Source organism: Rhinopithecus roxellana, chromosome 18 (assembly GCF_007565055.1).
Source record: "Rhinopithecus roxellana isolate Shanxi Qingling chromosome 18, ASM756505v1, whole genome shotgun sequence".
Lineage (NCBI taxonomy): Eukaryota > Metazoa > Chordata > Mammalia > Primates > Cercopithecidae > Rhinopithecus > Rhinopithecus roxellana.
Genome location: NC_044566.1, coordinates 25,735,002 through 25,750,077, shown reverse-complemented (window position 1 = coordinate 25,750,077; position 15,076 = coordinate 25,735,002).

Genomic DNA, 15,076 nt, shown 5'->3' with positions numbered 1-15,076 from the left:
CTCCCCAACCCTTTCACCTTCCCGAGGGAGTCGCTGAAGTTGCACGGAGGTCACCGGATCATCATTTAACTATTTTAAACCATCTACCTCTTTCTACCCCTCAAGTCTGTTAGAGCCTCTGCAGGATAGACCCCTGCACCCCTTGTTTGGTGATGGGAGAGTCTCAGAGACAGAAAGACACAGAGGGCAAAGCTCCCCTCCTCCCTTTCTCTTCCCTTCCGGCAACCTTTTCCAAGCTGCACCCCCTCCCCCTTTCAGAATCTTAATGAGCAATTCTGGAAGAGTCCGGAAGGGCCTGGAGAAAGCCCCGCATGCCTCAGTGCTGTGGAATGATTATGTATGTGTTTATTTATTGTGCTTGCCTCGGTTATGTTGTGAATTGCCACATGGGTCTGCTTATGTTAGGGAAGCACGTTTGCTATGTTTGTGTTGTAGTACCAGAACCAGTGGCCGTGCAATAAGACACAGACACACACAGAAATCAAATGATTTCACTAACATAAACCAGAGGGCAATGTTGAAAATAGCACCCTCTCTCTCTCTCAAAAAAAAAAAAAAAAAAAAAAAGACAGGAAAAAAAGAAATTCTCAGCATGTGGGTTAAGAGAAGGTGTTAGGTCCATATGACCTCCTACTACTTTCAAAACACTCCTGCTTAATACTTTAAGTCAGGATCAAGAGACCTGCGGATGTTGTGAAGTATGTTTCAGAGCAGCTGAATGACTTGGTCTAGTTTTGAAGAAAAACTCTCGTTTGTTTCTCACGCTGCCCAAAGACCAAATAGGGGAGTGTGTTTGGAAAATGCCCGAATTCAGAAGCAGCAGGAGAGAGAAAAAGAGTCGGAAATGTCTTAGAGAAAAAGACAGAAAAATGGGATTGAGGAGTGGTTTCAGGGTTCTCTCTCTTTTTTTTTTTTTTTTCCTGTCCGGCAGATTTGATGTTATCAAAATGAGTTAACCAACCTGAGAAACAGTTCTGTCATTGTGGGAAAGGGAGGGAAATTTGAACATTTCTCAAATCTGAGCTGAGGAATGCCTGACAGGAAGAAGAGACATGAAAACACTGATGGAGATGAAGTGACATTGATGGGGTTTCATCTCCTTCAAATAGAAAAAGAATCAAGTATATAAGGAAGCAGGCCTGGATGATCTTTTAAGCGTATATTTGTCTGTTACGCATGGCCTTGTTATTCTTACTAAAGCAACTCTCATAACTCTTCAAACTTGCATTAAGTAGAATTAAACGTGTGTATATCGAGAATGGTATCATACAGCACATAAAACTGTCCATTGACTGGGGTGATGAATGTAGATAGAAGATCGTTCCTTTTCTTTAATAAATCAAAACAGCATCGAAGTCCTCATGCATGGTATATACTGAAACCTGCTGGTCTTCTTTACCGGGAATTGCCTGGGGAGCCAGGGGAGTTTGTGATGGGTGTTGCTTTAACAAAATAGAGCAGATCAATCGATTAGGTTTCCATGTGTGCTGCTCAATTTATTCTGTACAATTTTTCCAGAAATTAAAAGGTTACCAAGAGAGTGTCGTGTCCCCGTCTCTGACTGAGCACCACTTATTACCGCAACAGTATTTCAATATTAAGTGATCTTCAAGATATTTCATCTTTCATTTTGAGTTCTGAATGTGAATCAGCATGAGAATGGCAGTGCAGCAAGATAAGGTATAACTAACCCGGCAGACAGCTGAAGGACTCGTAGGAAAGTGTTGTAGAGAGGAATATCTAGGGCTGTTCTCAGTAACCTTGTTTACAGGGACATTTCAGTTGCAGCTAGAATTTTAGCAAGAGCCTGCCAGAGGTAATGGGCTTATGTTTGAAATGGATCCTAAGTGTCTCTTTTTTATTCTGCACAGACATGCTATGCACCTTAGCTGAACACTCAAGACAAAACTTTTCTGATGCCCTATGCCATTTTCCAATGCAGACAAATCCTTGGATGAGTGTGTCATAGGAAAGGGATTATTATGAAGTTCTTCTTTTGTTTACAGATGTGTCAATACAAGTAGCTTTAGTCTTTTTTTTTTTTTAAATGTCTTGTGTGCTTGACTCTGTTAGATGCAAAACAAATCATCCAAGGAGGTTAAAGTATGCCTTATAGATTGACCTATGAAATTGGTTTCAATTAGACATTGAAGGTGTCATTATCCTAGTAAAGGGGATTTATGATATAATATAGAAATTCTGTATTTGTTTCAAAATTGTTGGAAAAATCTGGGAATAGAAAGATTTTGAGGGAAATGCCAAAAGCCACATTAATGAAGAAAAACGCTGTTGAGATACTTTTGAATAATAGATAGGGTATGTAATGGTCAACCACAAGATAAAATTTTTACACAGTATTTTTATGGCTTTAAATTGGCTGCATTGTAAACTAAGCTTACTACTCTATTAAGTCATTATACTTTTCAATTATTTAACATTTCTGGCCAAGCTATCTTCTGTGGTCTTTTTCTGTACGCATCAGAAATGATGTGTACAATAGTAGTTGTTTGTTGTTAGCGTGAGGAATTTGTGATGGAACAAGCTTTAATTTAAACTTTTCGAGACAATATTATGAAGAATGCACAGAGGAAAAGAACGGTATGGATATAATTTGAGCCCTATGAAATGGGGATAGCTACAGCATTGAAATGTACCTGATACAATTTGAGTTATTCTTACTGAGAAATCTTGACAGTATCAGCCTTCTAGGTACTGTGCTTTTGGAAATACTACATATCCATTTAAATGCAGATCTTCACTTTTCTCCAGGGAGCGGTTGGCGAATCTTTCAATTGAACCATGAGTATGACAAAATCAACTGAAAAATTTTCCATGAACAATAGAGTCTGTCGTTTTGAAGTAATGATTATCAAGTTTCATAATATTGTGATTTTTTAAAATTCATTTAAAATATCTTTATAAAGTCAAAATAATGTACCGGGGCTTCTTGTGCAAAGGAAGAGGTTTTCTCTTGTCACTTTGTTGTCAGTTTGTTAAAGCTGTGAAATCATCTGGCTTTGCAATTCAGTTTTTAGGTTGGCACTGCCATCCCAGTAGAGTAAGTGGGCTTTAGGAATCAGAGCAAATAATTATAAGTAAGTTCTACGTGTTCTCACCCTCTCATGCTAGTGGATGAGAGTGTGGTGCTGTAGGAGAGTTTAAAGATCTTTCTCGGCTGGGCATGGTGGCTCATGGCTGTAATTCCAGCACTTAGGGAGGCTGATGCAGGCGGATCATGGGGTCAGGAAATCGAGACCACCCTGTCCAACATGGTGAAACCCTGTCTCTACTAAAAATAAAATATTAACTGGGTGTGGTGGTGCACACCTGTAATCCCAGCTACTCAGGAAGCTGAGGCAGGAGAATGGCTTGAACACGGGAGGCAGAGATAGCAGTAAGTCGAGATCGCAGTAAGTCGAGATCGCGCCACTGCACTGCAGCCTGGGGACAGAGCGAGGCTTTGTCTGAAAAAAAAAAAAGAAGAAAAAGAAAGAAAGAAAAAAATCTTTCTCCAGAACAATCTTTAGATAATTTTGAACCTAATTTATAATACGATTTTTGTATTGGAATAAGTGGTGGTGCCAAAAGGGAGAGCCAGAGCCCAGTGGGCCTTCTTTTAAGAGATGATTGCAGAAAGTAATATAGCCTTTTGAAATAGAGGTCAATACACACAGCCTAATGGTTCAGAGAACCAGAAAAATTCTTGCAAACCTTGAAGCAAAAATTCTTGGTAGTATGTTCCTGATAAAAATTTCTGTGAAATTATTGCAACTCTTTATGTCTATCACACAGAGAAGGAAATTTTCTTTTTCTTGGAGATTAGATACCATTCATTCACTCATCCTTGATTCACAACCCATTGTGAAAGGCCACTCTCTCCTTACCTTGCCCCCTGCACTGAACTGAGGATAAATCTCATCTCCCATTCCTCTTTGAAATGTATACCATATACAGATGTTTACTGGTGTATTTATAATAGTATGCTTGATGATACCTATAGTTGTGAAGAATAATCATTTATAGTTTTAAATCAGGCCTTTATTTATATTTCTATTATGAAGGATACTTTGTTCATTTAAACAAGATAATGATCATAGTTATCACACACACAAAAAAGGTTGAATGTGTTTGGAACACCTGTGGTGAAATGCAAGATACTGGGGAGTCAAAGATATTTTATTTACTTATATGGCTGTTTCTGATGGTGCACCTGCTAAAATAAATAACCTGGACACTTAAAAGGATGTTAATGAATGAATTTGCTCATTTTACTTTTCCGATACAAACAAATTTTTTTTTAACTTGGAAAATATGCATACCTGACAGCGATTGTTTACTGGTTTGAAGATTTAAATTCAGGTTGCCAACATTATGTGATGTATAGCAAAACTTTTGCATTCCTATTCTGATAGATACTAATGGAATAGAATATAAACAATGTTTCCAGATATCTATGTTACAGAGTGGTTCGTTTAAATTTGATCTCATCCTAAGATATATTAGATTAATAAGTCTGATTTTATGACCAGTGTAATTTATATTCACAAATACCTATTTTTATTAGCACAGTTACAGGTTGTAAGCAAATTTCCATATATGTTAAATACTAACAACAAGAATAACTAACATTTCTGTAGTGAGTTACAGTTTATAACAATACATTATCTACAAGCTGTTCTTTAGAAGAATATTTATTGCACTTTCTTCCTTAAGAAGGCAATCAGTTTTTACATTGTAAACATTATTTGAAAATAGGTCCTTTTGTCAGAGTTCCCTCCCTTCCTTCCTCTTTCTTTCCTGTTTCTTGTTTTTTTTTTTTTTTTTTTTTTTAATCCATTCTTCCATTTTTCTTCTTTCCTCCCTTAATGGGGAAAAAACCTAATGACTTTTTTTTGGTGGAGCATGTATAATTGCTTATTATACATTTCTATGAAAGAAGTAGACGTAGCAAGCAATCCCACATGATTTTTGGAATATATCTTCTGCTAACCAGTGTTCTTGAGGAAAATGTAAGGTTGCAGAAATCATTTCATGCCCTGTATGTTTTCAAACATAAATCAGGAAAATTGTTAGCGAGTTATAGCTTTTCTTAGAGACTGTAGCTATAGTACTATAGTAAACACGGGCTATATATTTTTCCAAGTTATTATGTGTGGAGAGAAATCTGAAGTTGGCTATTTAGATGAACAGTTTAATTCAGTTATTAGAAATTCATTTTCTATTTAGTATGAACATTTATTTTCCTAAGGTTGCAGAATTGGGATATTATACCTGATGATGGTTTGGCCCAATCACCTTCAAAGTTACAACTGTGCTCCTTGTAGCTAATGTGCATACTAGCGGATGTCAGTCCTCAGCTAAAGGTCACTCAAAATGGTGCTAAGCTGGGTTTGTAGTATGAGCTAGTTACCCACTTCATCAGCGGGCAGTAGTGAACCTTTGTTTCTTCATTTCTAAAATGAAGGGGTTTGACTCGATGGTCTCCAACTTACTCCACCCCTGAGATTCTGAGTTTGGTGAATGATTGATAATGAATCAATCAATTCATCATATGCCTATGTATTTCCATTCTATAAACTAACTATTTACTTAAATATGGCCTTATGCCCTGACTAGAAATGTTAGTATGCAGAGTAGTAAATGAGCTCAGTATCTGTGTTTTGGAATGAAAGCCTCATGAGATTTAGAGTCTGGTTTGCGTTACAATTTTTTCATTGTAAATCAATTATTAGATATTTAAAACAACTTTTTTTGGTCCTGCAGAAAACAATCTTAAATGCTGATTACTTTCCTAGGCTAGACCATAAAAGCCCATTTTTACTTATTGGAGTGAAATAGTATATTATCAGTGATGAACAAAAGGTAAAGAACAGTTCTATTATGATACAAGTAATAAACAGAATACAAAGGCAGTAAAACAGAATGATAGTTTATCATTTATCTAGATTTGCAATGGTTGATGTTTAAAAGAACGCACATATAACAGGAAGTTTAAAAGAGACAGAAACGATTGCAGAGTATCTGAAAGAGATTCTTAGAAACTTTCAGGACTTTTTGAGGCTGGTTGCAAAGTATATGGCTTTTCTTTCCCTGATATACTGAAATATTAGCAAGACTTCTAAGTTTATCACTTGTGATAAGATGTGGCTTTTGGCACCTAAATTCATTGAACAGGGGGAGTGAGGAAAAATGGAGATAGAAAAAAGCTATTCTCTGAAATAGTTGGCCAAGTTGTGAGAGAAGAAAAAATGGAAGCAGTGGGATGTAGAAGAAGGTGAGCTGTGTATAGCGGGGGGTAGGGGTGAGGGGTGGGGATAAGGGTGGGGAATAGCTTTGTCTGTATTTAACTGAGCTGTGGGATGTGAAGCCAAAAGGAAAAAGAGGCAAACTAGTGTGTGTACATATCCCCTGAAGGGAAAGGACAGTGTGTTATGAGAAAAGGCTTTGGAATTAGAACTCTCATTTCAAAATCTCCACTGGATCACTTATTGCCTGTATGATTTTGAGAAATTATTTAATTCTTTGAACCTTTATAATTATAAAAATATGAATAATAAAAGCATCTGCTTCTCAAGATGGATATGAGAGTTGAATCAGACTCTTGGGTATAAAAGTGCCTATAAACGGTAAAGTTCCTTGGTTTCAGGTGGTGAAGACGAGTCATTGGGTGCACCATTTCTCTGTGCTGAAAAGATCTGACCATTCTGAGGTGAATTTGCTCAGCTCCAGAGTGGTCTTTGGTTGGTACATTTCTTGTCCACTGTACAACAAGCATTGTGGTTGGTACCTCAGAGAGGTACTTCAGAGAGCAAGCAGGAAGTAGTTGCTGGGCAACTGCTAGTTTCTCCCTGAAGTAGTTGCAGGGCAGCTGGGCAGCTGGACATCGAAGATGGTAGCAAGCCTGATAATTCTAACGTATGCAGTGCCAATGCTTGAACATATTTACTTTCCCTTACAGATGGCCACAGCTTGTCTAAACAAACAAGTGACTGACTTTGGAAACAAAAACAATGTATTCAGTAATTGTGTTCTTTATCTCAAATATTGCCTGTCATCTGCACTTTTGCCATGACGTTGCTATTAATCTAAATTTCTTGGATTTTTGTTAAGGCTGAAGGAATCATTGTTTGGTAGTAAATACTTAGAAAGAGTATTATAAATTCTATTTTAAAAGATGCCCACAGTATAAGATTAGAACTAATGCACACAGTAAGTGCTGGGTCCAGTGGCTTATGCCTGTAATCCCAGCTACTTGGGAGCGTGAGGCTTGATGATTGTTTGAGGCCTGGAGTTGGGATCTGCCTGGGTGACATAACAAGGCCCCATCTCTAAAAAATGCCGACCAACCAAACAAAAAGAACTAATGAATGTAATACATTAGTTGAAATCCAAGTTCTAGACACTATACACATGTCTTTTAAGAATATTTTTGGCCAGGCACGGTGGCTCACACCTATAATCCCAGCACTTTGGGAGGCCGAGGTGGGCGAATCACCTGAGGTTGGGAGTTGGAGATCAGCTTGACCAACATGGAGAAACCCTATCTCTACAAAAAAAATACAAAATTAGCCGGGCGTGGTGGCACATGCCTGTAATCCCAGCTACTCAGGAGGGTGAGGCAGGAGAATCGCTTGAACCCGGGAGGCAGAGGTTGTGGTGAGCCGAGATTGTGCCATTGCACTCCAGCCTGGGCAACAAGAGCGAAACTCTGTCTGAAAAAAAAAAAAAAGAAAAAAAAAGAATATTTTTATCTGTAATTCACTGATAAATGTCTAATCAATTCTTTCATCAGAAATGGACTACATTTTAATGCATAAAACAAAGCAGTAGATCAATAATTATTTAAGAAATTCGAGCTATTTGTATAGATTATATATGTATAAAAAGCAAACTCTACTCAGATTGCTGGATGCTGTGCTTTGATTTACAAGATAATGATCAACAGAATTCTACACTTCGTGAACTGTTAAACATAGAAACTGGGGCCGGGCGCGGCGGCTAACGCCTGGAATCCCAGCACTTTGGGAGGCCGAGGCGGGCGGATCACGAGCTCAGGAGATCGAGACCATCCTGGCTAACACGGTGAAACCCCGTCTCTATAAAAATACAAAAATCAGCCGGGCGTGGTGGCAGGTGCCTGTGGTCCCAGCTACTCGGGAGGCTGAGGCAGGAGAATGGCGTGAACCCGGGAGGCGGAGCTTGCGTTGAGCCGAGATAGCGCCACTGCACTCCAGCCTAGGCAACAGCGTGAGACTCCCTCTCAAAAAAAAAAAAAAAACCAAAAAAACAAAAACCAACCAACCAACTAACCAACCAAAAACTAGAAACTGGAGTGGACCCAGAAATCAAGAGATGTCTTCAGGTCAGGCTTGAATTAGAAAGTAAATATTTAATCACTCTTACCAAAATTCATCAGGGCTTCAATGTACAGGATATGTGCTAAACAAAGGAAGAAAATGATCTTCAGGGAGTTTGATGATGAGTCCGTGTTAAGAACTTTGACATGTATATAATTATTTGGAAGTAATGACACAGACAGCAAGAGCACGGGAAGGCCACATATAACCTCCAAACCATCATTTATTGAAGGGTTCTAGCTTTCTGTGAGGGTGATTTTGGATAGTAAAATTGACTCAACTTGAGGGTTTTTTTTTTTTTTTTTCAATTTAGGAAAATTTATTAAACAGGTAATGTCTTTAACATCATGCTAGGTCTGTTTGAGAATATAAAGTAATTTTAAGATACAGTGCCTCTCTTTAAGGGACTTATGCTACCTGCAGGGAAGTGCATTATATGTGTATGTGACACCGTGAAGATAACAAGTATAATATCAAATAAGGCAAAATATGAATGCTATGTGGTCACTTCATATATATATACCTTATATATATACACACATACACATATACATATGTATATACACATACACATATATATGTGTATATATACACACACACATATATATGTGTATATGTATACACACACACACATACATACCTTAAAGAGTACTTGACAGATTGACAGAATCAGAGAAATTCGATTGATGTTTAGGCTGCAATTTACCAACTGTGTGACTCTCATCTCTTCAAGCCAAAGTTTTCCCATTTGTAAGCTGGGTGTAGCTTCATCTATTTCACAGGACTATTGGAAGGATCAAATGAAACAGAGCATTTAAACAGAGACTGCACAAATTATAGGAGGGAAGGAGAAAATACGTAACACTTGTGGAACTGCACTTGAGGGTAGAGACCATGTCTTAACTGACTTTGTGCCGTCAGTGTCTGGCACCGTGACTGGCTCTGAGCGGAGACTCAGTAAATGTTTGTAAATGCATGCATGCCAGGCGCTGTGGTAAGCCCTTGACATGTGTTATTGTTTAAAACTTCACAAAAAAATTGTGTATGGTAGATGTAGTGTCTCCATTTCACAGATGAAATAACAGAAGTTCAGAGATTTTTAAGCAACCTCCAACCTCATGTAGGTAGAAAGTGGTAGAGATAGGAAGTTAGATCTACTTGGCACCAGAGCCCAGAGTCTATTCATTACATTATGTGGACTCTCAGATGTAAGAGAATTATCATTATTCCTGAACAATAGTGTGGCCAGAATGAAAAACAAAGACCTTGGATAATTCACCAGTTGCCCAGGCAGCTCCTGGGCTGGCTTTCAGATAAGTAGGGGAACATTCTCCTGAGCTGCCTGACACATTTAACGTAGCCTTTTGTTAAACTGTCAGTTCTGATTTCTGCCCTTTGAAGTAAAAAGCACAATAGTGAAAAATACCATATAATATACCATAACCTGGACTTGTCATAGAGACAGAAGAGAAAGCAAGGGCAGTGAGGAGCTCACAGTTAATGAAGTGGTTAACCAATGACTTGGATTAAGTTTGTTACTGCCACCAGCAGCCGCCCCTACCTTCTGTCTCTGTCTCTCTCTTTCTGTCTCTTATTCTGTCTTAACTTTCACTACTAGAGTTGGTAAGGTCTAGAATTTTCACTATCTTCCATGTTAAGGATGATAATAAAGAAGGTGATTCCACTGCTGAACAGTGGAATATTTCATGTTCTTCATTGCTTGTCTGTTCCTAACATCCCTATAGCTCATTACAATAGTTGGTTCTGTTGGAGTGAAGTTTTGCAGCCATCCCCAGTTTCTAATGAACAATACTAAAATGGCCCCTGACAACACGGTAATGGTAAAACTCCAGCCTCTGCATTGGGAGACAGAATGCAGAAGTTGATACCAGACTACCCGATCTTACATTATTTTGTCCTCAGTTTATTTCTGAGGAACAACAGAAGAACCTTACATACAAAGGTTTCTATAAGAAGCAGAGGAAAATACATTTTTAAAAATCCTGATTCATTTTAAAGCTTCTGTTAAAATATAGTACACTGTAGGTCAGGACAGAAGAGACAGGAACTACGTAGAAGTCCCGAGAATACCTTACACTGTTGTCAGAATCCAACCAGTAACAGTGTGTGGTTTCCCAGGGACTGCGCTAACATACCTGAGATGAAACCTGGTGGGGAGATACTTTCCACATTCCTTTCTGACCTGTGGTGAGTCTGCTGGGGTGAATCGTGTGAAGTTGTCAAAGGTTGCTCTGCTCTCCAGCACTTGGCACCAGCTCCGCTGAAATGTGATGCCATTGGTTTTCAGTAAAGGTTCCTTTCTGCAGGGCTGCAAACACAGATCAGCTGCTACTGTGTATACACAACCGGGGAGCAAATCAACCAGCACATTTAGAGCAGCCTTTTTAACCCTGAGACTTTCCAAGATCTCCTCTTCACACAGGAAGTTTCCTTCTCTGTTGTCAGATTTAGCACTGTGCTCTTGTCATCAGATCCGAGCTAGGCTCCCTGCTGCACAGTAGAGAGGCTTCCTTAAGACATTTGTCCTTGAAACTGCACCAAACTCTTGGAAGAACCCAGAACATGTAAGTATGTATGATTTAGGCAGCAATAGTACAGGGCAAAGCTGCAATCAACCATTATACAATATCCGATTAGCAGTGCAGGAGGGATTTTTCCGACGTTATGTTACATTCATTTTCAATTCGTTCTGAGGAAACAAATCAATTCTAGCTTCTGATACAGTGACTTTGCAGTAGATGGGGTTGTAATATGTTAGCTTTAACTATTTGCTGTTCTCATTTAGCATTTAGATGTGACTTGTGGGACAATTCCTGTGGGCATTAAACTATAAAACTTCTACATTTTTATTAGGATTTGTAATTGTTGGTCATGTCCATCTTGAGAAACAAGTTAGCTTTGGGGAATGTTTTTAAAGAATTAACCACATAAATTCACGGACAATAGAATGAATTTGTACTGTTCTTGCTCTCAAAACATATTAGTTTGCAGTTTTAATTTACTAGTAAAGAGCATTCCACTGAGGTTTTGTCTTAATTGAATCCTACCCAGTGCTGTCTGTTTGGTGTTTTACTGTCTTGTATATAACTGTTTAAGTTACTTTGCTAGGATTACAGTCTGGTTAAACCTGTATTTAGCCACTACTTAGATTCTAAGAACATTCAGGTCAGATAAATGCTCACAGAATTTTGGAAAGTGGTGGATTTGTTTTCAAGGGTGGTCGTATTACCCTTGAAAGCTTTTTAGATGCACAACGTGAATGGCTGTCAGATGGAGACCACAGACAGAACACTCTGAGGCTCTAAGTCAAATCTTGGCTTGTCCACTTTTGTAACTCCAATTAACTCCAACCAATAGAAGCCCGTGCCCCCTTTCTATCAATTTTTAATATGCAACAATACTTATGTTTATAAGATTAATTTCTCTCAGATTAGTCTGATTGATAGCTGGATTGTGGTTTCTTAAGAGCTTGCTCCCAGAAACCCACAGCAGAGCTGCATTCCATTTAACTAGTGAATGTAAAAACGGGTAACCATGGATTCAGCCACCACTAACTGCCAGTGCAATGACTTGTTGTAAACAATACAAATGAGCCAGGAGAGCAGAGGCAACCAGACATGAAATGATTTTAATAGAAATTACGGTAAAAGGTCATGTGATTTGGTATCAGCTTCTGTTCAGTTTTAAAGGGAAAGTCTTTCTTTTCTGCCCCTTCTTCCCCCCTTACCTATTTCCAACCAACCCAAGTAGTTATCTGCACAAACTTGGCAGGTCCCACTCTGTGCTTCCATGGAGAAGGGCGGCCAATGTGATTCTGGGCAAAGTGTGGTGACTTGTGGATTTTCACTGGTAAGTACCTTTATTTTAGAAACAAAAAGGAAGTCTGTATTTCAGGGCTTCCTTTATGGAAGGTCAAGCTAATTGTGTACTAGAAGTTCTCAAGTCTTGACATAAGAGGAATAGGTCATTTCGTTCCTTAGCTTTAAATGGTACAACTGTCTTTTCTGTCTCTCCCTAAGTCTCTAGATTAATTTGTAAACTCGGTCTTTCTGAAAACTGTTATTTGCTTTAGAAACAACTTCTACAATATGGTAATAAGCACGTGCAGATACTGTGAGAAGTGCTGTGTCCTAATCTCAGGGTTTTCATCCACCCAGATATTTTCTGAGTTCTACAAGGACCAGATATTACAATAATATTTGCATTTCTCTGGTAAAGGTGGCTTCAGTATGTGAAAATGATTGTATTCATAAATTTGCCTTCAACCAAGAATAAGGAGCAAATTGTATCTGTGTTAAGTGCTAACCTCATGGTTTGTTTGGTGTGCTGTTATCTGCTATGCTTATTTTGAAAAAATAAGTGAAGAAGGTCTAGTAGCCAAAGTTGGGGGGAAAGGGGACACTTAGAAGCATAGCTGTGTCTTTATCCAGATTTGGAGGGTGGATCTAGTCAGTACACAGCATGCAGGAATGAAGGTGCTCAGAGTCACAGTCTCAAGCAACCACAGGCACTTTAAGCAAAAGACTGTCTAGGTGTGCTGAGCTTCAAGGTGAAACAGACCTGAACTGGTTTCTTGAGCCATACCTCCTTCCACATACAGATGGTATAAACAATTGCATCATCCTGGAACAAAAGAGAATGTCTCTTTTAACTCCTTTTAACATATAGATTCTTCTGAATAGATGCATCATTGTACATACACAGGTGTCATACTGAACGATAGAATTTCAGGTGTGTATTTTTCTATTAATACCTCTACAGTAATAGAACCAATCAGCACATGAAAAAGCATGAGGGTTATAATTTAGAAACTCAATAAAATGTAAAAGCATCAGCCCCCTCTACATACTCTCCAGATTTTATCTGGCAAACTCTTTGTTTAGAACTGTAAGTGCTAAGTGTTAGCATAGTGCTTATATTTAAGCTTTTTAAAAATCAATCTTTTTAAGATGTTGGAGAGCCTTATTGCATACTTAGACTGAAGAATGTTTCAAAATATCATGGTTAATACTATGATCTCATGATGTGTTTTCTATTCTAATACCAGCTATGTTTATCAAAAAGATATAAAAGAATAAATCTAGTAATTAATGTTGGCAGGGGAAAGGAGAAATTTGAAGCAAGTGTGGGAACACCAAGTATAAATGGAGTTTGGGGTAAAATATAATAAAAATATGCTTTTTTACTTTTCCTTACCTTGATTCTCCAAGCTGAAAGATAGGAATAGAAGTGTTAGGTACAGGGTGATTATGAAGCAAAATATTCAGAGTCAGACATGGGTTGGTGTTTTGCTCTGGACCTAACTATGTTTAAGATTTTTAGGCAAAAGACTTCCTCTACCTGACCTTCCACATTCTCATCTGTAGAGTGAGGGTAATAATGTATACCAATGTTGGTTGAAAGAGTTACATGAGATAACATATGGAAAGTATTCAGCAGCCTGTCTGGCAGAGTAAGTGTCCAGTAAACTGTTGCTGGTTTCATTATTATCTTGACCCTCCAACAACATGGGTTTGAACTGTGCAAGTCCACTTGTGGGTAGATTTTTTTACAGCTCAACACCGATCAAAACTACCGTGTTTGTGGGATGTGAAACCCATGTACAGAGGGCTGACTTTTCATATACGTGGGTTCAGCAGGGCTGATTGCAGGACTTGAGTATGTTTAGGCTCTGGTATATGCAGGGATCCTGGAACCAATCCCAAAGGATACTGAGCGATGACTGTATTTTTGATTGAGGAAAAATATCGTCAAGTAGAATCCTGCTCTGTGTGCTTTACAGAGAAGGACGCTGTTCACATCATTGTTTGGTCCTGTCATAGTGACAGCTGTACACCATAGTAACTTTCATCACTTGGGAGATGGTGATGCATTTTGTATCCTAGTATAGTGTTTTACTTTTAAAAAGTATTTTTTTTTTTTTTTTTTGAGATAGGGTCTTTCTCTGTTGCTCAGGCTGGAGTGCAGTGGCACAATCATAGCTTATTGCAACCTTGAACTCCTGGACTCAATTTTTTAAACGTTTTGTAGAGATGGCATCTTGCTTTGTTGCCTAGGCTGTTCTCGAGTTCCTAGGCTCAAGCTATCCTCCCACCTTGGCCTCCCAAAGTGCTAGGATTACAGGCATGAGCCACTGCACTTACCCTATATAACATTGTTATTAAAAACTAAAAGTAATATTTATATTCATTATTTTTTAAATTTTCATGCAAATTACTTAGAAAAGCTAGTTGAGGTTTTTTTTTTTTTTCATATTTGGAATTTCTGATACCATGTGTATTGAGGCTAAATGCAGATTTTATGTATGATTCTATTGGTAGGGTTAAGGCAGAGGTACACTTAAAGACATTCATGGCCGGGCGCGGTGGCTCACTCCTGTAATCCCAGCACTCTGGGAGGCTGAAGTGGGTGGATCACCTGAGGCCAGGAGTTCAAGACTAACCCGGCCAATATGGTGAAACCCCGTCTCTACTAAAAATATAAAAAATTAGCCAGGCATGGTGGTGGGCACCTGTAATCTCAGCTATTCGGGAGGCTGAGGCAGGAGAATTGCTTGAACCTGGGAGGCGGAGGTTGCAGTGAGCCAAGATTGCACCATTGCACTCCAGCCCGGGTGACAGTGTGAGACACTGTCTAAAAAAAAAAAGGCGTTCATAATTACTCTAATCCTAAAAGCTTAAAAGTAGAGGTTCACAAAG